Source organism: Balearica regulorum, chromosome 3 (genome assembly GCF_011004875.1).
Source record: "Balearica regulorum gibbericeps isolate bBalReg1 chromosome 3, bBalReg1.pri, whole genome shotgun sequence".
Taxonomy (NCBI): Eukaryota; Metazoa; Chordata; class Aves; order Gruiformes; family Gruidae; genus Balearica; species Balearica regulorum.
This window is the reverse complement of record NC_046186.1, coordinates 98585641-98613055: the sequence shown is the minus strand read 5'-3', so window position 1 is coordinate 98613055 and position 27415 is coordinate 98585641. Positions and strand designations below refer to the sequence as shown.

Sequence of the window (27415 nt, the reverse complement as noted above, 5' to 3'; positions counted from 1 at the left end):
TTGGTGTTTCCTCTTTTTTCTTCAAATTTCTGAAAGATTCTATTTTGGACTGAAAGGTACAATTGAGCATGAAATTTGTGAGTTCTTTGGTATGGCAAATGTAAGCTTTCAAAACAAGTTATTTGAGGTTTTCTTTCTATTAAACTACAGCAAGTAAATAACCAGGAAGTGTAAACAGTGAATGTGAACACAACAGACTGACCTGTTTGACTCTCTTTTCATTCCAAATGAAATGGAAAAGAGGAGGAGTAGTACCTTTCTCAAAGGAATTTGTCACATGTGTTGTTTGCCCATATTTTTCACATCTTGTTCTTTCACAGCCTATTAGACCCTGGAGTTGAAGCTGCGTTCTTCAACTTCCTTCTGTAATCCAGACCAAACTGTGTCACCCATAGCTGCGTTTTTAACTCATTGAATACTAAGGTTTTCACTGTTTTGGGGTTTTTTAATTATTATTAATATGGTATCTAAAATAATTTCTAAAAAGTTGAAAGTTACATCTGCTGCCCACATTACCAAAAACATACAATGGTGCTGGTTTCCACCACTCTTGATGTTGCTCTTACTGACACCTTTCAACGCTTGTAATAGTGCTAAGCGTTTATCTCATTAAAGTGCAGTCAAAAAAAATGACCATCATCTCATCACCATTGCCACTGCTGATTACAGAAAGCAGCTTGTTGATCAACGTTCCTGCACAGAGAAGAGCAAACTTGTCCTAATATTTCTATGGACACAACGTCACTTGGAGTCTTTTCCTACAGTTTCTGCTTTTTAAATTATTTTTCTCAAATTCATTTGCTTTAATCCAGTTTTGGGCTGGGAGAAAGACTGCTACTATGAGCTGGTCCTGTCACCTGTTCTCTTCACCTATGGAGAACGTGCAGCTGAAGACCCAGTGTGACTTCTGTCAGAGTTATCCAAAGACCCCTAGTTAACTTCAGCCCTCAGGAAACCAGTTCATTTATCTCTAGCACACCACACTGTGTCACATAAGCATAAGCAGCACGAGACCATCTTCTTCCCTTGCCTAGCCCTGCAGCTGAATGGGTCGGGATGTAAACAGCAGGTGGAAGGACGCCATGGTCTTCCTGAGGAATAACTGGTTCATCGGTCCTACAGCAGCTACCACAGAAGACACTAGGCAGATATACAGCCAACCGCAGGGAATTAGGGACTCGTTCATTGACAGTTTTAGCCGTAAAGTAAAAATTTAGTTTGGAGTGCTGAATGAAGCTATATTGAGCTGAAGTTTCTATACTATGTGTATATTTTAATCTGTACGTTTTGTGTGTCTTTGAAATGGTTTCAGCTTGTCCTAAATGGTGCTGCTACCTATCAGTCAAGGCTTTCTCTTACTCTCTTTCAAACTCACAGGAGATTAAAATGAGAGGGAAAGCAGAAATGAGAAGTTAACATTGTCTTTGGAAATGGTTCTACAGGTCTGGCAGTTCAACAAAGCTGCACATCCATTACTGTTTCATTCTGTCTTCAAGGAGTAATGAAGAGGAAAGGTAACAACTGTCAGACCTCTCTGTTAAAGACTGATTTATTCGCAGCACACTGTGTTATGGGCTTTGTTATTCATGATTTATTCTCAAATATTGAATTTTGTTTCCCTGATAAAAATTTGCTCAAGTGTATTGTTTGTTAGCACCTGGCATATTCAGTGGACAGATTCCAAATACACTTGTGTACAGGAGTGGTTTTGTTTGTTGTACTTTTGGGATAGGGAGAATTGTATGAATCAGCTTTTCCATCAATAGAATTTCCCACATCTCCTGGAACCACTCAGCAAGCGTGGGTACATGGGTTAACTTCCACACTGCTGCTTTTGTTGTTCAGGTTTTCTATGATTCCATATACTCACAACTGAATGTCACATGCCCAAAGGAGGGGAAGACACTGAACCAAAGATCTTGCACACATGCCATCTCTCACAAGATTTTTCAATTTTTTCTGTTGATTTTTTTCTCTGCCATGTTGCATGCTGAAGTGTACCACTGACTTTTTTTGCACATAGGGTATTCTCTGGTCTTAGTTAACCAGCTCCTTAGGGACTCACGTTTACTCAAAATATAAAGCAGGCACTACTATGACAGCCAAATACGTTGTCTCAGAGAAGCAGCAAATTAACAGATCCCATTTGTCTTCAGGTTAATTTGGAAAATCAGGATATGTAGCAGAAAACATGTCAAGTCCTATTGCAGGCTCTTGGGAAAGTTATGTTACATTAACTCAACCTCATCTGGAGCCCTGGAACTTGAGAGCAGCAGCAGAAATGTCCAAGCAGCTTCCAGCTGAGTAAGGGCACATTTTATACAGCAGCTTGTTTTAATAAAGCATTGTTCTCTGTTATATTGAGGGTCCAAGCACTGTAAGCAGCACAAAATCAAAAAAGCCTATGGAAAGTTCAAGACTCAAGCAGAATCATACTTATTACTGTTAGAATTTACCAACAATGCCCACAAAAGCACTTAAAATGGAAATCTGTGTGTCTCATGCTGAACCATCACAAATGAAGCAAAACACCAAGCAACTTTTCAGGCTGAGACGTGCTCATTCCACCTCCTAGCCCATCTCTGAGGATAGTACTAAATAGTGAATGAATTGAATTTAGACTGCTGCTGAGGTGCAAGGTTAAGGACATATGAAAAAGATGTGATTTAAGATGAGTACCATTATTTTGTGACACTTCAGAGTACTCTGTGCTTTTCAGAGCAGTAAAGGGCATGTAGCTTCTTCTCAAAAGAGATTATAATGCATATTTGCAGATGATTAAATAACTTAGGTGGAAATGGAGGTAAAGGAAAAAATAGGTAGGGTTAACATGAATATGGAAAATTTTTAATTAAGATAAAAGCTCATACACAGAGCAAAATAATATTTTCTTCTGTATTTCCATATGAAATATACATGAAAAGTGAAAAAAAACCAAAAAATTCAGAAAAATCTTCTGAAGATATCCACATGCAAGGGAGATTTTAACCATATGAGATGTGCCATTGCCGTAAGTCAAGGACACTTCTGAACACACGTAGTGGCTATTCTCATTAGCCTTGATGAGATGAAGTGCATCAGAGAAGATTGCGTTAGCAGTCCTATCACAGTGGCGTGTGTGTTGCACAGATGAGAGCTGTCTTAAGATGAAGTTCAGTTCTGTGAAAGGCACGTTTTGTAAACCCTCTGAGTGTTAGACCAAATGATCGCGGGTTCCAGCCCAGGTGCCTGGCTGCAGTGGTACGAACACATTTAAAAAATTGGCTTAGCCTGTACATCACACATTAACTTCTCCATCTTCCATGTCCTTGTATTACAGCACATATCAGGTTGTTGATACCCTCAGCCCTTTTTAGTACCATCCAGTCTGAATTTACAGCTGCAGTGGAGCAATCCACTTGATGTCTTGGTTCCAAGAGGCGCTGTCTCTATCTGTCCATATTTCTATTTAAGTAGCAAAAGCTTTGCATGGCTCTTTGTATACTGGTAATTCTTAACATTTTTAAGCCTATCTGCCTCTTTTTCCCCCTCAACCAAACTACAGAGATGACAATGTGACTCTTCTGCAGAGAAGCCGCACCGAGCTGCGAGATACGCTGATTGCAGGAGGCATTTTTACCAAAGCGCAATCTTTGACAAAGTGCTGCCACCCGCACTGTATCGCAATGACTGTTCCTCTCATTGATGCCTCAAAGCATTTGGGTTCCTGCGTCAGATATGAAAATGAATAACCATTCTTTCTTCTGCAGGGTAGCTGCAACACTAGGATTGCATAAATAGTATATTGTAGCCATCCCAGCCCAAACTGGGTCCTCCCGTCAGATTTTATGAACAGAAGAGGGTTGGGTCTGACTGATAATTTGGGAAAGAGATGAGAGGGGGAACCCCCAGCATGGCAGGAACTGGTGTTAGTGAAACAATAGCTGGAACTCTGAGTCATTGCTGAAGCAATGTCCAAACACGAGCATCAGAGGACACACTGTACTGCAGAAAGAGCCAGCTTCTGGATAAGTTGCACACAAGGGGACCTAAAAAATGTTTAATTTTGAAAAAGTTAAAAATCCCTCTACACATTTTTCAAGAATGAGATCAATATACCCCCCAGTGGTTTTAAATTTGGTAACTACATTTTGCCAGAATCCAGCAATTTTAATTGGATTTTAGCCTGTTCTTTGCTTTTCTGTCTTCTACAGTGGTAGAGTGCTGCACCTTAAGCAGTATGAACTAATAATTCTCTGTATTCACTTACCACACAGAAAATAAGCGCTTTAAAAGTATTTCCTGACTTAAGCCTTATGATCATGCAGAAAGTTTGAAAAGTCTGGTAAAGACAAGGAAAGAGAGCCCAAGAACTCTTGGATTTGTTGAAACGCCATAAAGAAATGCTCTGTTTGGGGTAGGCAGACAGTCTGATTATGTGCATAATATGATCACAAAGACGGGAGGAAAAGAGAGAGAAAACTGAGCTCACCTGTCTGCGTAAGGCCAATCTTTTTGGTTTTTAATGCAGCCTTTGCTCTTACTACCTGAATGAAATCATACTTGGAGACAGCGTGTCCTTTAGGTCAGAGCTGCAGTCACAAGACTGCCTTTTCTCTCTTGCCACAGAAGGTTTTGCATTTCAGGAGCTGATGAAATAATTCCTGCGTAAGGTAAACAGGACTCAGTTCAGCTGAATATAATAGATTTACCCAAGATTTCAAGCGAACACTGAGAACTGCAAAACACTTTTGGTGAAAACCATGGTTTCAGGGGGAGATATTATTCACTGCAGATTTTTAAGAATGAAAACACCAGCTGAGTCAAACTATTCCAAAGCCAGAATATTTTATGTATCATCAGCTTAATAAATGGAAAAATGTGTAAATCCGTTGCTTCTAGAGCATTATAAAAATGGCATTACATAGGAGATTGATTTCCAGAGCTCCCAGGGGTACGCTCTCTTTTCCTGATGCACATGTCTAAGCACCATTAACACTGTTACCAGGGGGACAATATACATGTCAGTATAAACTACACAATCAGAACCTTCTGAATTACAACTCCCTAATTAGTGTCCCTGTGTCAATTATCCCATTCAGGATGTCAAATATTTCACAAGGATTAAATTTCAAAATCCACATACTCTGTTTGATATATAAAATCCCAAATGGCTGCTCAACATATATCAATGTTGTTATATCACATACAGCAGGTAAAAGATTAAACAGTCTTTCACATACCTCTACAATGTTAAAGCCACCATGCCTTTGATAGCATTTAATTTGGCACCGCAGTTGCACCCATATATTTTTACTTGTGGGGATACCCACTGTGCAAAACGGGAGAAAAAAGGTTTTACATTTTCAGCCAGCATTTTCCTTTCCAAAATAGTGACAACATTGTAATTCAATACCCAAACTGAACCTCTCTGACCCCTGAATCCAAAACTGAAGGGATAGGGGAGACAAGGAGAGGAAGAAGAAAGGGGCTTTACAATGCTGACATCAGAGAAATCTTTGCTTCATCGCATATTCTTCACTGCCAGGGAGTAAAGAGCACGCATGTGTGTGCAGCTGGGATGTAAGCGTACCCACTTGGAAGTGTTCTGGCTTTCAGATTTATCAAGCTTCCCCTAAGAAAACTGCCTTTCTTGATATACATTAATATTCAAGTTATAAAACAAACTTGGCCTCCATCTATTAGAGGAAGTAGATCTCCAAGTGAGCAAAATAACACTGGGCTGATTCAACAGGGCAGAGGCACACACCTAAATTAAAATCTCTGTGTAGTTCCCAAACTGAAGTGTTTCCAGAATGAAGACAAACAGGTGAATCAAGATCTAAATTATTTTACACCTAGGACAGCTTTAATGCTTCACAAATTGAAATCTTTTAAAGTTTAATGTTTGGTTTAACTTGTTAACCTTTCCTTTAGCTACCACTTTTTCACTGTCACTTTTCCACAGATGTCTCGATAAAAAAGTGGTTACGTAAAAACGCTCTAATGAGCAAATTTACTGACCGAAACCAGGACAAAGAATCTTAATTGGCTATTGAAGAAAATGCACAGAAAGCAACTTTTGAGTTTATAAATGTAAATATTGTGTCAGAAACTCAGCCCTCACAATGACACTCATCTATTTTAGATGGAAGCAAGTACTAGCAAGCCTAATCTGCTCAAATTTTGTCATTAGACCACACAATAGGCTACTCAAGCAAGCAACAACCCAAAAATTAGTCCTAGAAATAATTAAAGAAATAATTTAAAATATCAAAGGAAAGAGGATTGTGTTTGGCTACAAAGAGGCAAAATATAGCAAATAAGTTGTCTGTTACAAAGAAATATCCAGAGTCCTTACGAAGGGCTTTTTGTACTTCATTTGTGCTGTAATAGCGTATGGAGTGGGCTGGAGGTAAAAGATTAGAAAAAGCCAAACATTACTAAAACACAAAGATCTAAACTATACTGCCTTTTAAGATCTCAGGTCAGCCTTGAGAAGAAGGGGGAGAAAAAAAGAGGAAAAAAATAAAAGGGGAAAAATCTGAACAAAACCAAAATGCCTAGAGCAGCTTTCACATTCATAAACTACATTTTACCAAGTAATTTCAAGGACATTTTGAAAGTCTTGCAGTTAAGTTCCTGCCCTCGATGCTCTCTGTAAGCGGGAACTCCCTTTATCCCACCCCTGCGGGAGCTGGGAACCACTGAAGACAGGGAATCATTTATTAGAGCCATGCAGAGTGAAAAGTGCAGTGTGGCTCCTCCCTGTGCTCTCATCTCAGAGCAGACCCTGAACACAACTCCAGTGCAAATACTACCTACAACCACTGACAACAAAACATTTTCCCCTTCAAATGGATCCCTTTTCCAAGTTACCTTCTTACATTTGCTGTTTCACACCAACTCTATTAATAAAAGCCAGATATCATTTTCACCCCGTACTATCCTCTTTAATGGTGCCTAAATTCACTGATCCATCAGTGTATACTACTCTTTAATAAGCCAAGGTCAATCTAATTTCCTTCTCCTCGTGCTCTCTCCCCAACAACTTCTTCATGTGTTTCAGCTTTACTTTGAAGTGACTTCCTTGCCTGGCATGCTAAAATCCAGAAACAGAGTGCCTATCATTATGACTGCAGTTCATGCCCTGACTAGTCACAGCAGAAGGAGAATTAGACTATAATCTCTTAAACAGCGTAGAATCTGTAGATCAAAACCAACCAGCTCTTTTTGGCTTGTAGATCAATGAACTGGTGTAGGGGTATGAAAATCCAAGGTAAGGTCAACTCCAGCGTATGGATTTGTTCAGCTTGGATTTTTTTTTTTCTCTTGTCTGCCCTTCACCCCCCCCCAAAATCAAGTCTTCAGAAAATAGTTTTTATTGCATCCTGAAAAACAGCAACTTCTGCTGGATGAGAGGGCAAAATAGGCACACGCAAATGTAAGCTTAGAATACAGGCAGTACAGAGATTAAAAACAACCTACCTTCAGTACTACCCCGCCTAGCCTTCTTGATGGTAAGGATGTTTGCATATCTTTGCTCTAAATATAAAAACAAACAACGGTGGCTGCTCTAATCAAAGGAGTAATAACACATTGCCAAAAAAATTTACAATGCATCAAAACATTTATACGGACTCTTTCACTGCAGAAACACAAACTACCCCTAGCCATGTACAGAAAATATTCAGAGAGAGTCAGAGGAATGGAGTTGCGCCTGATGGAGTACCATAAAGTTTCTTGGCACGGAGCAATAATTTCCATCACACAGTGCATGAGGGGTTTCTACTTGCAGAAATGAAGCCCTATCATGCTGACTGATATGTCATCATGCACACAATTTAACTGGGGTAGCCCAAGTCCCACTGGAAGTCACTGACGCTTTATATTGTAAGTTACTTGAAACCTCGCAGGTGTGCAGGGAGCTCTCTGCCAGTAACGCGAGTGGGCCTAAATATAATCCTCCAAAGAAGTGTCCGTAAGATCGAATTTTTCCTTATCTGTCCTAATGAAAAATGTCAAATCGAAGGCTTATGGGAAAGAGTTTTAAAGTAGAATTTTTCCTCTCTGGTCCTCTTTGGTTTCTCATCTTTGATGTCTGTCAGGTTCATCATATTTTCTGGGTTTTGTTCCTTAACGGCTACAATTCTCCAGGAAAGGGAGAAGGTGGCAGAGGCCACTCTGCTGACCACATACACCCAGTATGCGCTTCCTAAGGCTTCCTCTTAGCCTCATTTCAGAAGTGGAAAGTTAACAACTATCATAAACAAAAAAATCTGTAATCCTAACTCCTCCTTCCACTCAATTTTTCATGCCAGTGTGGACCAGTGTGGAAAGAGAGGGCCTCCAGAGTATCAGCTTTAGTAGATGGGGACACGCAGGATAGTGTGAAACAGTTGGAAGGCCAGGTTTAAACATGTAACCTGAAACACTGGAAACTAGAACTCACAGCGGGGCTTAGCAACAAAATCAACAATATAGGCAGCGCATGACATGTGATCACCAAAGCAGAAGCAAGGTTGCTTAAATATAGCCTCTGTAGGTATTAGAATATTTCTGAGAAGTACACATCAAGCACGAGACAGATGCTACTAATAAGTAGAGCTTTAGACATTTATTTTTGTATTTAAATATCCAGCTATATTTATCTGAAAGACTTAACCATACCGTTCTTGACAGAAAGGTATGCCAGTTACTTACTGCTGTCTAGACAAAAAGATTTAAAACTGGAAAAGATAAAACCTTTGTAAGGGAACATGGAAAAGTGCTTTAAGAGTCCATGAGAAGGGCAGTATCTCTGCACTTCAGTCCCTAGCGCTCTGGCTTTAAGAGCTTTGTATATTGGGGAATTTACTATATTAATTATTTCGTAAACAGTTTCCTAATGCTTGTTCTTGAGCCTAAATTGCTTGGGTTTGGGGGGGGAGAGGTGAGTCATGAAAACTCTAGAAAGTTGGAAAAATCAGTCTTACAGGCAGGAGTGATGTCTGATGATCACCTGACACTTCTGGAGTTGTGACCACGGTGTGGTGAACCACTTCAAACTAGGACATAAAGATATGAATCATCTACAGCGAGTAAGCTGTCCCACTTCCAAATTTCCTGCAAAAAAATAATAATAAATCCAGACTATCTGGACACTCACCCTAAGTGTTTGGACAGCTTTAAATGATCCTGTGATCTCAGTGAAGAAATTGTTCTTGAAGTGAGTTACATATTTCACCTCTATTTTTAGCATAACCATAAACCAGACCTGCTAAACAGAGGTTTCCCAATCTCTGCTACAGTAATTTGGTACCACGTGGTACATAAAACTGGAAGGAAGCAGCATACAAAAGAGTTACCACAGACTTCAAGGAGCAGAAAGGTATGAAGAGTTTCACAAGCTTCCCTAAATATTCCGAAATATATATATATATTTTGGATAGGGCAAATATTTCTGCACCACTACATCCTTGAAGTATTTCGTCATCAAGCCTAAACAAATGACAGACTGGGAGCAGTGCTCAAGCAATGCTTCAGAACATCAAGTTCCTATCAAAAGAGAGCACTTCGGATAGACACAGAAATGAAATTGATGCAGTTCAGTCCCTGGCCCCACCACCACCCCACGTGTACTGCACAAAAGATGCCCTGGAGGAATCACCCAAGACAAAGTCCAGGTGATAAAAAAATCAGTGCACTGGCTTTATGCAACTCGTTTCTCCCATACTGCTGGGAGTGACGTTGAGGTTTAGGTCATGGACAGAGTGCAGAGTACCAAAGTACACAGTGCTCTGTGTGGGTCTCTTACAGCCACGAGCTCCTGAGACAGCTGCAGCCCAAAACAGCAGGAGTATGCATAAAGGTGGCATGAGTCAGTCACCTTTCTTTTCCCAAAACATTCCGTGGGCCACTGAGTAAGAATTAATTTTGCTGAATACTCACCCTTATACCCAAGTAGATCAAATCATTTCAGAAGTTACAATTTTTTTATTATACTTGTACTAACCTGAAATACTGCTTTTAAAATACTTCCAGGTATAAATCAATATAAGTTTATCAAAACAATTCAAAAGGCAAGAATACTAAGCAATAACTTCACCAAATCTAGTCCTTGTACACAGGTAAGTATCACTCTTGTGACTAAGAATTTTTCCTGTGACTCAGTAAATCTCCTCATGGAATTAGGTGCTGTTTGAGATAAGCAGAGTTGCAAAACCTATTCCTGCCTTGATATAAAATCATAGGAAGTAGAGCTGGAAAGGACTTTAAAAGGTCATCTGGTTTGTCCTCAAGGCAGAATCAATATTCGTGTCACTTGTGACAGATATATGTTCTTAATGATGGTGACTTCACCACCTCCCCAGGCCTCGCTATGTTTATGTTTAGAAAGATTTTCCTAATAACTGTTCTCACTCTCCCCGGTGTAATTTAGCTTGCTATTTCTTATTATGTCTGCCATGAACAAAAAGGGCATATTACTCCCTTCATTTTTACAACAGTGGGGGTTTTTTACATCCTAATTATTGACCTGATCCTTCCATCTTCTTTTTGAGTGCTTAATAACTCAAATTTTTCAAGTTCTCCTTGGCTACGATGCTCCAAACTGAGTCTTTACCAGCATAAAATACTAGAAGATTACATCTGCAGGCTGCGTTCTGGTTTCCATATACATACTAGCTGGTCACTTAGCTTTTTAATAATTCAGCAACTCATGTTTAATTTGATTCACTTTCATTCCCAGATCTTTTCCAGAGAACTGCTGTCTATTTTGTTACCCCATCCTGTATTTGTGCCATTGATTATTTCTGCCTAATACTTTGCATTTGTCCCTATTCAACTTAATCCTATTTTTTTCAGATGATCTCTCCAGTTTGTCAAGATCATTTGGGATTCTAATTCTGCTTTCCACATGTTCAGAATCCTCCCATCTCCTGTCATATGCAAATTCACTGCATATAATATTAATCCCTCATTCAGATCACTCGTGAGAATATTTAACAATATTTAGTAAAGAACAACTCCCTGTAGAAACTTCTCAGTATATTTCAATTAAATAATAAAATTAAGTAATTATTTCTCTGGGTTTCACGTTTGATTCAGCTTTACATGTACTCTGAAGACTACATTTCCTTAGCTCTCCAATGAGAATATCATTCAAAGGAGTGCCAAAACTTAAGTAACATAGGAGCAGGAGACCTGGTCTGTCCCCTGTATCTGTGGACCTGTCACCTCATCATAGCAGGAAGTTAGTTTGCTGTGTCGTAATTTGCTCTTGACAAATTACTGGCTATTCCCTCTCTCCGTGCTGTGTTCTAGTTGCTTATGAATGTTTAGGACATTCATTGCACAATTTTTTCTGAGAGATTTTGGTGATTTTCTCATCAAGTATGCAACTGACAATCAAGTACCAGCACCCAATACCATGCAAATTAATTTTATGCAAAAATCAAAAGGACTTTTGAATTATTTTCCATCAAAACATATTCTTCAAATATTCACTGTTAAAGAGGGGCAGCATCTTTAAGAGGTCTTGAGTAAGTATAGAACCATGCACCTCACATATAAATGATGTATCTCATTGATCAGCACTAGTAGAAACATCCTTCTATGCTGATTTATGTCTCAATGCAGTGCTTATTGGAATAAAGGCCCCCACAAAGTATATGGATATCATGTGGTAGTGAATCAATTATGCTCATTTGGATCACACTCAAAGCACTTATGCCATATTGTTGACTCTTCAACCACCTGCCCTTGTCAAGGAGGTCTGGCACACAGTCTTTGAAGCATTCTTGATTTGCTCCAGTCATGCTCTGTTCTGATTATAAAAAAAGTCATCATTTTCATATTGATATCTTTTGAATAGCCAGCACTATCTGTACCTGTGCATAAATGAGATGGAAAAGGTACAGAAGATACATGGTCTCTTTGGAGGAATACGTGTTTTGTGCATCAGTCAGATGATATAGGCTATCTAAAAACACAACTGTCAAATTAAAATCCAGTTAAAAATGAAGTGGCACAACATCCCTGACCAGATTTACTACTAAAATAGCTGATCTACTTTTTACCTGAAACCATGTGGAAGACCAGGAGGCATTCAGATGTAAGAATCCAATAGAATTACCCTTGAAAATAAAGATGTTGAATTATTAGACTTTATCCAAAATAAAATACAAATGCACTTTATACCAAAACAAACAACTCTTGCTTCAACTCTGTTAACAATTAAAACAACCCCACCACTAATCCTAACAACAGTCACTATAGTCATTCTATGTCTAGGTGTGGGGTTTGCATTAAGGGGGGGGGGGGGAACCATTAAAATGAACTGTTTATAATGAGTCACATGAGAATAAAAATCCATTTGTAAATCAGTTTTTCCAGGAATCAATTCTGTTTGATCAAGAACATGACTGAAGTTTCCTGTTCACAGAATACTGTGCAAAACTTACCACTGGAAGAGCATCTTCACTTTTGAAAATATGCTAAAAAAAAGTTGGAAAGTAGAATTTCATAAATTGTATAGAGACAAATTTTCTCTCAGGTAATCTAATTTTAAATTGAGTTATTCCAGATTTACATCAAATAGTTCAAGTGAAAAAATAATCCTGGCTTTCATACATAGCACATGGGGCCTTTGCTGGCCTTTCACTTCCGGTGTTATTTTATGATGTCTCTGCAAGGAATTAGATATTTATGGGGTTGTCTCCTTGCAAATTTATCCAGAGTTTCAGTTGCTAGCTTTTGCCCAATAATCTCATTCATTCAGGATTAAAAGTACTTTATGTAAAAATATAACCTTTTCTTCCTGAATTTGCAAGAGCAGAAAAAGATGAACAAAGAGAAAAAACAAACAAGCAAGCAAAAAAAAAAAAACCACCCAAAAGGAAAAAAAAAACCCAGAGTAAGAGAAAATATACTTGAGGCTGGAGTCTGAGACCAAACATGTCCACCTGCGGAACTGTTTTAATGGACATACATGAATTTCTAAATTCAATAAACATGGAACAAGAGACAGTAAAACTCTCAAACCACAAATCAAAACTACTGAGGTCTTTAAGAAATGTTCAAGTTACACATGGCCTTCAGGACTGACAACTGTTCCATCCCAGAGCAGGAGTGGTTGTCCTGTCAGGAACAGTAATGGCACAAAAGGAAAATATTCCCAGGACAATTGCCAGTCCTGAGGAAAAGAGGCAAATGTCTTTCCATGTAGCTATGATTAATCAATATTAATAAGGCTTATATTCCAGTCTGTCTAATAAAATTTAGCAACTAGCAAAACCAGAAAATTTTAACCAGGTGATTTATTACCATCCCTTCGCTCTTTTTACTCTATTACTGACAACCTGTGAAAGGATGAGACGCAGTGGCCTGCGTGAACTCCCTGAAGATGCCATCCCACTGAATAACTGAAAAAGAATTGACAGATAAGAAAATCACATATCTGCTTCTTACTAAGCCACTGTCTACAGCTATAGTGGAATAGGGTAACTGCTTTCTTCCCTCACCCCCACCCTACATCAAACTGACCCTTGAAGCCAATTTCCTGAAATGGCACTTTTAGCTAGTGGGAAAGCATATTATGGGACACAGAGAGAAACTATAAATGGTAACAAGGCTAAATTCCCCAGCTCTGGACCCCCATAAACTGTTGTTAATCTAGTCACTCTGAGGAAATGGTGGTATGATGATAATTACTTCTCAGTTCCTCCAAAGGAAGTGCTACACGGTATACTTTAAATAGAAGGAAAGAATATTATCTTTTTAGTATTTTCATGGTGCATTGTTAAGCCACTGCATTCCTGTGCTGTATCCCACTGTGATGAAGCCAGGAGTAGTGTCTACCTGCTGAATTTTAAGTGGGGAAACAATTTACAGTGCATGTGTTGATGACATTTATCCCAGTATTGGTACCCCTGGTTCCTGCTATATTCCAAATACTTGTAACAAGAAAAAAATGCAGCAATCAGAAAAATATCAGAACTGCAAAGAACTTTGCAAGAGATGGATAAAATATGGCTCTTTCCATTGATTTCAGCAGGCAATGAGAAAGGATCTAGGTGATGTTATTAAACAGCAAAATTTCACATGTGCATGCTTCTGGGGAAAAAAAAAAAATTCATTAACAAGAGAAAATTTCAAAAGGTTCACCAAGAGCAGAAAAGGAAGAACCACATAAAAGAGGGGTACAAGAGACTTCAAGTCATGACATGCACTTGACCCATGCTGCATCAAAAGACATTGAAATTCACTGCTTGCAGCCCCACCTCATGTTCTTCCTTCTCTCAACAGGATATGAACCAAATACTATGCATTTTAAGTGTACCACTATTGAAAGCTTTCAGCCACACTGGAACATTTTAAATATATTTCTTTTTAAATGAAAGAAAATATTAAATATATAGACACAGGGACTGTTAATATAGGCCAGGATAGGCCTATATTAACTAGCATGCACATTCCAAATACAGCCAACAGTCACAGTCAGAAATGCACAAAACTTGTCTTGCGTGTTTTATAATTATTTTTTTCCACTAGAGAAAGACCTGTGAATGGACTATACAAGTCTTGTACAACAAGAAATCACAGTGCAACAAGGAGCCTGCATTTTGGTTTCTGCATATACCTTGAGCTATTAAAATTTGCCTATGGTGAGAGCATGATATAGTGTGTCAGAAGACTGGAAGAGCTTTACTTCACAGGCATCCACACAGTGGAAGATTTTATTGCCTTCAGTGCATACGCAGTTTGTAAGCACAAATCCCTTTGCCCATTGTTCTATGAAGACACCTGTAAACAATGAGTTGGAAACAATACAAGGATCTTCAGGTCATGAAGTGCACACCAACGCTTTGCCTGCCTTCCAGTGGGGTGACCCAAGTCCTCCCCGTCGTGAGTCTCTGAGTCACATCTAGAATCTTTTGTTCATTCTGGAGGATTATACCTTATTTTTTGCCAAACTTCTTCAAGCACCTTTAGTCCAGAGGGTGAATTACAAATCCTGGAAGATGAAAGTTACTCTTAACATTTGTGATGCTTCTTATTTCTTCCTGTAAGTAAAAAAACTGGAAAGTGGTTCATTCCTCCTTTTGCTTCTGTAAATTTGCTTCTTCCCATGGAGACAGATGAGGTGGCAAGCAGATGGAATTAGAGAGTTAAATATTTCGAATGTGGCTTGTGCAGCCAGCTCCACTCTCAGGAATCCAGAGCAGCTAATCTTGAAAGGAAAATGAGCACATCCTTCAAAACCAAACACCTGGCATCAGATGTACAGTTTAAGTTATCGGCCATTACTTCCAGACTTAATAAACTAGTGTAGAAAACAACTTGCTTTACTATACTCGTTTTTTCTCTCGGTCTTTTCAGTTGAATAGTCGTAACAAGTAGTGGAGACATAATTGTGGATTCATCTTAGATTGGGGAGACAGGAATTTCTAAACCCTAAAATTTAATCTTGGTAATTGACACTGTGTGTATTTTTCTGCAAAGTACTTAGCCTCATTATGTCTTACAGTTCTACAAACATCACATACCTTATTAAAAATAACAGAGAGACCCTGTGCTTAAGAGGTTGCCTGCAGGTGGTTATCATGTGAGCAATAGATGCATTATTGAAGCAATTCCTTTTTGCACATCTATGCCAGAACAACAACCATTAGAATAATTAGATTCTTTTGTTGGCCAAAGAGCTCTGAGGTATCCATCTCTCCAGTTGCTGGCCTTTAGTGAAGATGAGTTCCTGTCTTTTAAAACTTTTATGGGCTACAAGCTGACTCTCAGGACAAATAGTTCCTTTCTCAGATCAGAATCAAAACCTGTTGCATTAGATTATACTTGCTGTTGCCATGCCAACATGCTTTCTTTGCTCACACTTCATTTTGCACTCTGAATGGCATGCCTAATAAAAAATCAGGACTTTCCATTTTAGCCATCTCAAATGTACATCTGGACTCCATCCCAGACCGTAGGTTCCTTTAGGAAATATTCTAACTCCAGTTAAAAATACAGTTCTTAACCATTTAAAGGTAGCTAGGCATAATCTTCCAACAGGACTGAATTTTAACACAAAGCACTTTGATAGAGAACTACTATTCAGATTTTCTGATATTATGGAATTTGGTAGATCAGCAAGGCAGAATATGAAGTTGTTTTCCACCATGCAGGGTGCCTCTGGAAATTTAGGGGAAAAAAAAAGTGAAAAAAGAAAGAAACCTGCATTAGCAAAGAATCTATAAACAAAGATGAGCTATGGAGAGAGCACAGATGCCCTGGGGATACATTGCTTCTGTGTAAAAACGTCTGAAATTTGCCTTGGATGATAGTTTTTAAAAGTTATCCAGCTAAAATTCATCATGCCACCAGGACAGCCTGTAACCACTGTCTTAGTGCAGAAGCAGTCTTGGTTCTTCTATTTCCAGTTCATGATTGGTGTAGGGACAGGGCTGAGTGGCAGAAATGTTCTCCCTGCTGCATTCCAGTGGGCAGGGGAGGCACTTTGCTTTGTGCCTCATCAAGTTTTACCCCAACCAAAGAAAACAAACAGCAGGTTTTGAAGACACTGTAAACTTTGCCCTCACAGCTGGAGTCAGAGCAAAGCAGTGGCAGCCAGCAATAAGGGACAGGCGAGAAGAAAACAAAAAGTGATGGAGAGAGACAGCCGCAGCACAAAGAGTTCATTCTGTGCCTCTATTAAGAAGTCTGAGAGTCCCCTACTGGGGAAAAGAAACCATTAAAATGTTCATTAGAAAGAATATCACCTTGGGCATTTATTATTTATTGCAAGTCTTTATAAGCCATTACTCTTCAGATGTATTCCAATAAGTCCCCATGTACCCCCTGTCCAGCTCCGGTCTTAGCAGACCAAACATCCCGCAGCAAGTGCCAGTGCCGCAGTGCTGCTCTGTGGCAGCGGGACCTTTGGTTTACAAGGAGGTTTCTTTTACATGCACAGCTAGGATTGATTTACAATCCGAACTTTTGTAGAGGAACCCACAGAGTATTTAATTTTAGATTATCCAAAGGAGGAAAGTTGCTACAATCAAAAATAAAGCTGAATGTACTCCACACAGTTTGTTCAGCAGTGCCAGTGGTTTTAAGAAGGATGAAACAACATTGGAAACGCTGGTCATGCACACAGTACCCTGCCCACCGCTCCAGCTCTGTGTCTGCGTTAGCTTCTCAGCCCTGTAACATGAAATCCTCCACCTGGTTTTCCTCTAGCGTTTGGTTGTTTTGCTTTTACCTTCCCCAGAATTTGCCTGTAACATAGTTCTTCATTCACCGTTTGAAATACAGAGCAGGTTGAGACTATACAAACTACATGAACTACATATTAAAATTATGTATTTCTACCTGCATAGCGTGAAAGGCAAACACAGAAGACAACCAGGAGACTTGGCATGTAGCTCTACTTTCTCGTTTCTTACTGCAAGTAGATGCCAACTAACAGCATACAAAATTTCCTTTGGTATATTGATTTGTGGTTTTTTAAGACAGACTCCCAACCGAATGTTCTCCCCAGATACGCACCCAGATCCTAGTGTAGGGCACGTGGCCTGCTGGAACATGACCTTTCCAAAGATCCATAGCACACCTTCCTCCTGCTCAAGCACACATCACTGAGATGTCTACCGTTAGATATAGGTCCAGGGTTGTATCCATGATGATTCTCCAGCTACAGTATATAATCACAGGTCTGCCACACTGCTACAGCTAATTCTGCCATTAGCTGATGCAGAGTCCCCTAGATAGCAAATGCTGCCAGAGTGCACAAGAAAAATGTAACACTACAGGCCTGTGAACCAGAATGCAAACAGCTTTAGAAATTTCTCACCCCTAATTATTATGTCACCCTGCAATTACAGAAGTATTCCTACTAGTTGGTGTTCATTTGCATGAGGACTCAGAGTCAAGGTAATTCAGAGATGAAAAAATAACTTTATATTCCCTAAAGAAGAAATATAGAACTTTCCAAAGACTTTTAAATTGGTCATACCATCACACTTGATGTGACCATTTTTAGAAAGTTAGATTTAACCACTTGCTAGACTCTGCAAACTTGCTGGGCACCAACAGACTACCTCAACTCTAAAGACATTTGGAGAGCAGTGAACTGCTTAATGAAAGTAAATCCATAGTGAGCCTGAATCTAAGGCACTTCTCACAAAATTTCTGTGCATTTGATATCTAGATCTTCCTAAATTAAGAGGATTAGAGACAAAATATGTGATAGACAATAGTTCACATAAATCAATTCTCCTCTACTGATCTAATTCTATTGCTTTCCCAGAAGTACTCCTGCACTCAGGAAATCTTTTACTTATGAGAATGAGAACAAGGCCGCCCAAACACGTCATGCAACCTTAATGATTCACAATGAACAAGCAATAAACAAAATGTTGAACTCCTCTTTCATTTATGGCCAGCCAACAAAGAGTTAAATGTAGCAATGATTCTTTTTCAAAGCTGTTCTTGTTCCCTATTTTATGATGTTATTGCTCGACATTGTTAACGTCAAGGAAATATTGATATGGTAAGATATATTTATATATGTTCAGTCACTTACAATATTAGTACAAGGAATAAATACAATAAAAGTACAAGGAAAAAATAAAAATAAAATTGCCAAAGTATGGAATGATGAGACACGTCGATAGTAAGAAGTTGGTATGTTCTTCCTTTACCCATATGCGTGGTAGATTCTGGAGACACTTTTCCTCAGGGTGCTTTGGGCAGAAAGTGAAGAGGCTTACAACCATACCATTTTACTCAGCATGTCTTGTACTTGGGCACACTTAGTCATAACTGTTGACTTGACAAAATTTATTATTTTCCTTGAAACAAGAACAACTGCTTTCAACATTGCAAAATAGAATTTTACTGGATTTTCTTTCACAGCACTGTACATGAGCACAATGTCCTAGGCACACATACAAAAACAATTGCAATTACCTGGCAATATGGCATCAATTAGCAGCAAGGAGTAAAATTTATTTTCACTTTCAGTATAGAATTGTGCTGTTAAGGTTTAGTTTGTGGGGGAAGCAGGGAAGGATAAGTTGGTTCTTTTTGTCTCTTTCTTATAGAAGGAGTTACTACCTTCCTTTTTAATGAATGTCTACTTTATAAAAGACAGAAATTCTATGTTTTTTCACATTCAAAATGCATGAAGATTTAGTCTGTGTGAAGAGTTATAAAAATATCAAACTCAAGAGACTAGAGAGAAAGAAAATACTTTCCATTATTTAATCTTCATCATCTGACAGGACACAATTCCTTTAAGGGAACTAAATCCTGGTGCTCTGTCCTCTCCACATGCGCAGATGACGTCAGTCAGCCAGGGGCAGAGTATAAGAATTACTCTTGGCTTATGTTAATTAATCTCTGTGTCTAAGAACTTAAGGATATGATACACACTTCTGGTACATGGAAACCAGAGTTAACATCATATAATACTGTAATGAATAAAATCAAAGAATTTCTGTTCAGCGTGTGATTCTGTAAGTTACTATTTATAACTTGTCCACTGTTACAAACTGGTTTTCCAGCTGCTTTCCCATGTTTGTCAAAAAGAGGCTTAACCACACAAAGGTCTTCTCACTCTCTGGTAAGGATAAGCATCAAGAGCAGAAGTCTTGTGAATACCCAAAGTCAATGTGACACACTTGTGCAAACTCTGCAGAAAAATAACCTCAAACAAAACATTACCACGTTTTTGGCAATTCATATAGCTACAGTTCTTCTTTGTATTAAACACAACATATTTTTGGATATATGGAAGACAGGAGAGGAGGGAAGAGGGAGAGGGAGAAGAAGAAGCAGTAGTATTAGGTAAAATGAGCAAAGCAGACCTTCAAGGAGAAAGACTTCATCACAGGTCACTGTGACCCACATTAAAAAATCTTTGTCAACATTGGACAAGCAGGCTTACAATTTTGCCACAGTGAATGTATATTCAGATGAACAGATAAATTAGGATGAATTTATTACAGTTTATAACCTTTCTACTTTTCCAGACGTAGAAAAGTAATATGAATGCACAATTGCAATAATCCCACAGCATTCACGGATTTAATAATTTGTAAAATATGAGTTATATAATAGACATCCAACACTTCTGTGTGTCACAGGACTCACTGGCTAGAGACAGCTGTCTTCTCTGTGTGTTTTCAATAGATTTCCTCTATTACACCTCCTGAAGTTACTTGAAAGAATTTAATATTCTCACTTCCTCCTAGGTAAATCACTCCTGTGTTTTTCCTCCTGGAGTTTATTGTCTTTTTCTGTATTGTGTTTAGATTGAGGTCAATGGTTCTGGTCTCTGTTTCCTCCCCAGCTACCCCAGCCCACCACCTCTCTTCCAGGCAGGAAAACCCAAGTGACGGTCAGCAGTGAAGTGAAGGTCAGAGATTTCCTTGGCTGCCCTTTGACGCCTTCCCACAGCAGCCTGAGTCAGCAGCGCTCCTCACAGATCAGACCTGCCTGGTCTCTTGAGGGCACTCAAAGGAATAAAACTTCATGACTGATGTCTCCTTTGCAAGAAATCCAGTCATTTCTAATCCAGTTCTTAACCCTAGCAGAAGGCTCTTCTTCACAAAGCGTTAAGCAGTTTTCTGTTGTATCTGGTTCACATCCTACCCCAGGTGTCTGTCAAACTACCGAAGCAGGCCTAAACAGAAATCTACATCCATTTAACTTTAGTTGAACCTCTATTTAGATAGCAAGCAAGTAGAATTTTATGCACTCTTAATGAGTTTTTTCTTTAATGTTTCAGCACGTCCTAAAAACCCCTGAGTCAATCCACATTTCACAACAGTTCCTGTTATCAAAATATGTTGTTCTTATATGCAGTTTTTAATTAACACTCCCTCCTTACCACACACATAAAATACTGTGCTGGAAGTGGGAAGATTTATTTTACAACTGTAAATCTAAACTTTCAAAACTGAGTATTGATTCTCCTTTCTGATTATCCAACACAAGCCAGTTTGCAGCCTTCAAAAAGTGGATATTCAATATTCTCTCATATCCTATGGAGTGACTGGTATCAACAGTATATAAGCTTCCACCAACGGAGCATTCTTTGTCCAAAGTCTATATTGAAGCAGTTGCTTGATGTACACCCAGGTAGAAAATACAAGACGCAAATATTTCTCAAATATAAGGGTAAAACTGGCTAACAAGACAAGTAAAATGCAAAGAAGTGCTGCAAGGGGTAGATAATTCTCATGCAGAGTCGATAAATGGAGAATGTGAAAGTCTTTTCGCAGCATTTTTTCAGGAATTCCCTTGTTTGCTAGCACAAGTTCTGCTGAGACAGACAAGAAACTCTTTGCTTCAAAGCACCTTTTTTTATTTCAGCGATGTGCTCTACCATGGAACAGCCAGCCAGCCGCATGGTCAAGGCATTACCTGAAGACACCGGCCTTCAATTTCCTTGGATCAATGCTGCTTGCATCTTCAGCGGGACTGTCATATGATGATGATATGCTCACTTCTGCTGCAAGAGCCCAGCTCCCAGAGCAGGCTGTGCAGTCTCAGCCCAAGTAGCAATTCCTGTGCAATCACAAAGCACTTAGATGCACGGCGATGGGATTCCCAGCAGCCAGAGACCTCGGTCGGTCAAGATACTGAAGGAAACACCAAATGGAGAAGTGTGTTTGGAACCCTTCCTTTCTCTACACTGCAGAGCTTCTTTAAACTCAGTGCTTATCAGGGGAATTACTCATTAACCCGTCCTGTATTCAGGGGCCTCACACATCCCTTTGGGTGAGGATGACTAGATCAGAGTCAGAGAATCATAGAATCATTTAGGTTGGAAAGAACCTTTAAGATCATCTTTAGTTTTAAGCTGCCAGTGTTAATATCGTTGTTCACCTTAAGCTATAGCGCAGAGGACAGAAGACTGCTGCAGGAAACAGGTAGCCAGGACCCTATACCCACAGCACCTTTAGGATACTAAATACACATATCACCCACTCAGCAGAAAAGCCCAGAGTACTTCCACGTAAGCCTCAGTTGTCCTTATCTGAGGTGAAAGATACAGCTTTGAATGTTTGGGTGGGAGCTCTGACACACAGCCCGGTGTTTCACCACCGGCACTATCTGCACTTCTGAATGGAAGCAGCCACAGAAGTTCGCTTTGGTGCTCAAACCACCGCTGTCACCACCAGCAGACCTACCAAACCCGACCCTTCAGGAGATGTCAAATCAGGGAATCCTGTTTTGTGACTTCTGATGGTGCTTTCACCATGCCAGCATACTCAGTCTTGCCAAAATGGTTTTACTTCTGAATAAAGACAGTTCTACTTAAGGAATTTATTGGCAAAATTGTGTCTCTGGGCTTTCAGAAACCACGATGACAGCAGATGGCCATGCGAACTCTCAGTCTGAACTGAAATTTAGGCATCTAAGACTCGCATAAAGGGCTTGAGTCCTCCCTTCGACCAGTACAGACAGGTCTGTCTATGGCTAAGAGCTGCGCATATACTGGCAGATTGAGCAATGTCAAACGCTTTTCCTCTTAAAGTGGTGGAGCAGCCTTGACACAATTTTAGTCTGGGTCAGCTAGCATTTGGGACAGTGCCAGGTTACAGCTAATTCCTAGCCACAGCTCAGGAGTTAGTGTAGGCCAGAGACTGCTCCCAAAATCAATTTGGTTTTGGTTTTTTATTTTTTAGTGTAGAAGAGTTCAATAGTATGGACGCAGGTCCTTCCAGTTGCAAATACATTTAAAGCTAAACTTGCTGACATGGCAGCGAGGGCCAGACAGAGAAATCCTTTCGTGTCTCAGCAATTATGTTCCGCAGTCCAAGACAGCAGAGCAAAGAGAAGAAAGTACATAGGATTACACAAAGAAGGTCTGTCCAATGTTGGGAACTTTGTGTTCTTGGAGACACAAAAAAAATAAATTCTACTAACGACAAGACATACCGTATTCATACGTTATAGAGTTGCACTTGTAAAATGGAAACACAGGCTCACAGCTGATAAATAGCCAGAGAGAGCATTCACCAGGCTGATTATAAATATGTGCTCAGATAGCTCAGGGACTCTGAGGATTGAAATCATGAGATACTCTACATGGCAACGTGGTTATTTAAATACCTCCTCTTCCACCGGGAGTTCAGCCATTATTCAAAGAGAGGAAGCATATTCATTCCTGAGTGCTGCAGACATAGGACAGTTATGAAAAGCTTTCTGCACAAATGAAGCAAATGTGGTATCCCACAGGGAGACCGAACAACAGCTTCTGTCACAGCCTCAAATCCGACTGTACCTGAATGAATGGAGGCTGGAAGGTAGCTGGGTTCATGGGCAGCAGCGTTTGTTGAAGTCTGTCACTCCCTCTTGAGGGTTACTTACATGGGTTTAAAACTTTATACAATTGCAATAGATACAGCTGACAGCATGAAAACAATTAGATTAACATATAAACAGTTGAGGCTATAATGCTGTTAAAATGGACGTTCAAGGAAACTGTAGCTATTTCTACAGCTGTTTTGGAAAGTCTCTCTTTGGCAGAACATGCTGGATTGTCATTCTAAATGCCTGTGCTTCCCATGCTGGTTTCCTGAGGAAGGGTTTGTGGACGGACTTGTTTATTTATTACATTTTTTTTACCCCTCTTAGCTGTAGCTGTGGATTCCCCAGCTTTGTCAAAGTAGTCATTAGTTGCCTTGTTTGGCCAGGAGGAATCTGTAAAGAAACTGGCTCTTGTGCAGAGGGTTCCTGGAATTGTCTCCCAACCTTGTGTAAGAGCTTAATAAAATCAAATTTAATTTTATGTAAGATTTGTTACAAGGCCATAGGTGTTTTGTGAGAACAAAGAGCAAAAGAAATGCAATTATGTTTACTGTTCTGAAGTAAATCATACCAAATGAACTTCAGATGGGACTTGCTAAGGTGATCATCCGTCCAACTGGAGCAAGACCACAAGGATCAGATCCTGTCATCTTAAATGAGAACCAAAGGAAATCAGCATCACCTACATCCACATACCCTGAGGCTATTTTGAAGGCAAGTTCCTTGGCTGTGCCAGCCTAAAGCTGCAATAAACTCCCACAAAAACAATGGACAATCACAGCATTTATGACCTTCTGTCCCTCAAGCGTTGACCTTTTTTTCTCTGGGAAACAGAAAGCAACCTGTTCTTATATGTTTTTAAAACAAACACTCCATTGCAAATGCCTCCCCCTTTGGAGGAAGGCATACAGAACAAACACCTAATGGATTTTAGTCACATTATTTAACACGCTGTTAGAAGAGGAACAGATGCTACAGCAAAAAGTGCATTATGAAGCCAGCATAACAGTATAAAACATAGTAAAATACTACTTCTTCAGAAGACATTTATGCACTTGGCACTGAACATGTGAAGCTTAACAAAATACTACCTTACGTAGAGCGCAAGTCCTATTTATAGAAGTTATGTCCCTGACAACAGCATCCGTCATTTTCTGAACTGAAGTCTGCAGTTCTGTGGTGATTTTCAGCCACATCCATAATGTCGACAGTCGGTCACCCGTACAGAGCGCTGCATGCAGCACAACCACCTGAACGCTATTGTTCTGATCACTGATTATGGAGTTCCCCTGTATTATTACATACTTACTGGGTCAGAGCATCCCAAAGTGCTATTTCGAGTTTCAGCTGGCTGGAAAGACTTACCCATTCTAGACAAGCATCCGTTCTGACTAAACTACAACCCCTCCTCATGCTTCAGTATATCACTAGCTATGGAAAAGTTCTGAAGAAGCTTTCTGTTGGCTAGAGAAGCACCTCCTGCTTGCCCACCTTCTCAAGAAACCAGAACGACAAGCTGACATCAGGCCAACGCTGCTTGCTATGGTATGCTCACGCACTGCCTGATACCAGATTCAATTTAAGATACTGTTCTTCAGCGCAGATCAAGGACTGGGCCTTGTACATCTCATGTACTACTTTGCTTGACAGCTTACCATGACCTAGCATGACAGCTGTGGTCATCGGTAATCACTGCCAAAAGGGAGGATCATAGGAGTGGGTGGAAAGGAAATCAGACATTCCTGGCAGCTGGCCCGCAGCTCTGAAGCTTCCTTTCACCAAACATCAGACTGAAAACAGATCTCCGCTCACTGAAGAGAAAAGTATGGGCTTCCACTTTTCAATCACTTTTCCTTAGTGCAGTATACAAATGGTTTCCTTTCCCCGAAGAGAAAAGGCAAAAAGAGAAAAGGCAAAGGGAAAAACACATGTGTTCGCCTAGCGGAGTGAAAACAAAGGGCCAGAGAAGACTGTTCCTCCCTAGTTCATTACTGTCATTTTTGTTAGCAACAGTAGATTAGGCAGGCAGGGAATGATGGCCCTTGGAAAGCAAAACAGAGAAGTGTTTACCATATAAACAGAGAATTAAAGAGTTACACAACACAGAAAAATTTTAACTTGGTTTTTGATGAGCACACTACACAGAAAAGGATATATTACAGCAGAATTTAATATGTGCTTTTACTGTTAAATGTTCACGAGTTCAGTAATGACCTACAATGTGGTTCTCTTCAAGGACTCAGCAGGATTGTCGCTACCTCCAAGGACAATGAACCAATTTTTTTCTCATAAGTAACCCATCTGAACCCAATGAAATTCTATGTTGTTTAGTCCTATAAACACTTCTCTTAGAAATGTGGAAGAGGTTTTGCTTGTTTGGCTAAGATCGCATCTTTTTTAGAGCAGATGGAAGAGAAAGTAAAAAAGAGGAACAACCACTGACAGGGATTGTGAAATAACATGGTCTATAAACCCATTGATTTGAAAACAAATATGTAAGATTTAGTAGCTATGTCCACCATGGTAAAACCCCAAATTCGAGAATTTCCCTGGCTTCTGGGCCTGCCGATAATTTCAGAACAGTATTGCGAAATCATCCAGCTATTCGCTCCAGGTGAGCCTGCTTAATTAGAATTCCTCAGCACTTAGACATATTTCCTTAACAGCGAACAATACAAATAATCACTTCAGGAGCCAGCAGAATATATAACTTGGGGGGTTTTTTTTGGTAAAAAAATTATTATTATAAAACTGAAAGACAAAAGCAATAGCGAGAGCTCCCCAACAGATTTTTGTCAAACCAAACACGATCAAAACCATCCCGAAGTTTCTGAGGCTGGACAGACTGGCAGTTTAAAACCCTCTCCCTAACCCCATCGCTACGACTCTTTCAAGTGAGCAAACATGCAAAGACATTTCAAGCACCATGGCAATGTTGACTCGGAGCATTGTTAACTCCTACCAAAAGGCTGTGGGAAGCACAGTAAAACGATAGAAGGTTTCGTTTATTAATCTGTGATGAAAACCAGGCTTCTGTTGATGGAGGGGGCAGGGGAAAGGGTAAAGGTAGGCTTGTCTGTTTAGTGCTTGGCACTGATATTTATTTTTTTTTTTAAATAAAAAAAAGCAAGCAGCTGAGCACATTGCTTCTAGCTGTGTCTTTCTGTAGGTTGCCGGTTGCCAGCATTCACAAAGCACAAGTTATGTAATGTGCTCCTATCAGGAATCCGAGTTCAAAAACATTTCATGAAGTCCCATGCTGTTCTTGCTGGAGTAATTGTTTCTGATAATGAAAAGTCAGCTGATTCAGCTGTCTCAGCCCTCTCCAATGGCAGCACTTTGTGCTTTACCTCAACCTCTTCTCCCTCCCTCCATCACAGCAATCTCTGCACATTTCTTAAGGAGACTATTCTCTTCCCTAAACCCCTTCACTGGCTTTTGCCAGAGGGAAAGAAAAATAAAGGAGAATAGATGTAGTTTTTGCCCCTCCTGTGCCTCTGAAACATGCTGGTTTTCCTCGCTGATCATTTGGAAAATCCTCATTTCTTTGGTAAGTGCAAAAGAAACACTGGATTTATGATCAAAAGTACATTCATCACATTGCAGTATTGACAGAATAGCTTTTCTGACCTAATTTTGAGAGTCAAGACCCACATTTCAGAGCAATCTGCCTCCCAGAAATGTGCTTAGTCCTGATGGAATCATTTGAGGCACTTTTCAGGAAAATTTAGCAACTTTTCACAGAAATAATTATTGGATGACTTGTTGAGTGAGGAATTTCATTTGCAGTCACTCTGCCACTTTGATATCATTAAAATCCATCAGGCACATAGATAAGAGCATATAATTATTTAAGGTATCTAAATTAGAGTGCATAAAGAGGAAATCATGCAGGACAGCTCTCTCTTTCAATCTGTATTCAATGTTTTTATGCCAGGACATGAACATGTAAATATTAGTCAATATATTTCAGCATGTAAATAACAGCAATCTGTTTCATTGGTAAAATTTAAATAGAAGAAATAAAAGTTAAAAAAATAAAACTTCAATAAAGCCAGAATTAGTATAGAATGCCCTTATCAAATATCTCATCAAAATACAGGCTTAAACTCTAAACACTACTAAACTGTGCTTCCTT

General features: G+C 39.5%; 1 long non-coding RNA gene across 1 annotated transcript; it reads right to left on the bottom strand.

Moving 5' to 3' along the window:
* Positions 1–2066: 2066 nt before the first annotated feature.
* On the bottom strand, positions 2067–8345 carry LOC142601085 (uncharacterized). Its single transcript, XR_012834683.1, has 3 exons — positions 7468–8345; positions 6318–6388; positions 2067–4028 (listed from the first exon to the last, which is right to left on the bottom strand). It is a non-coding gene; the product is annotated as an uncharacterized LOC142601085 (long non-coding RNA).
* Positions 8346–27415: the final 19070 nt, after the last annotated feature.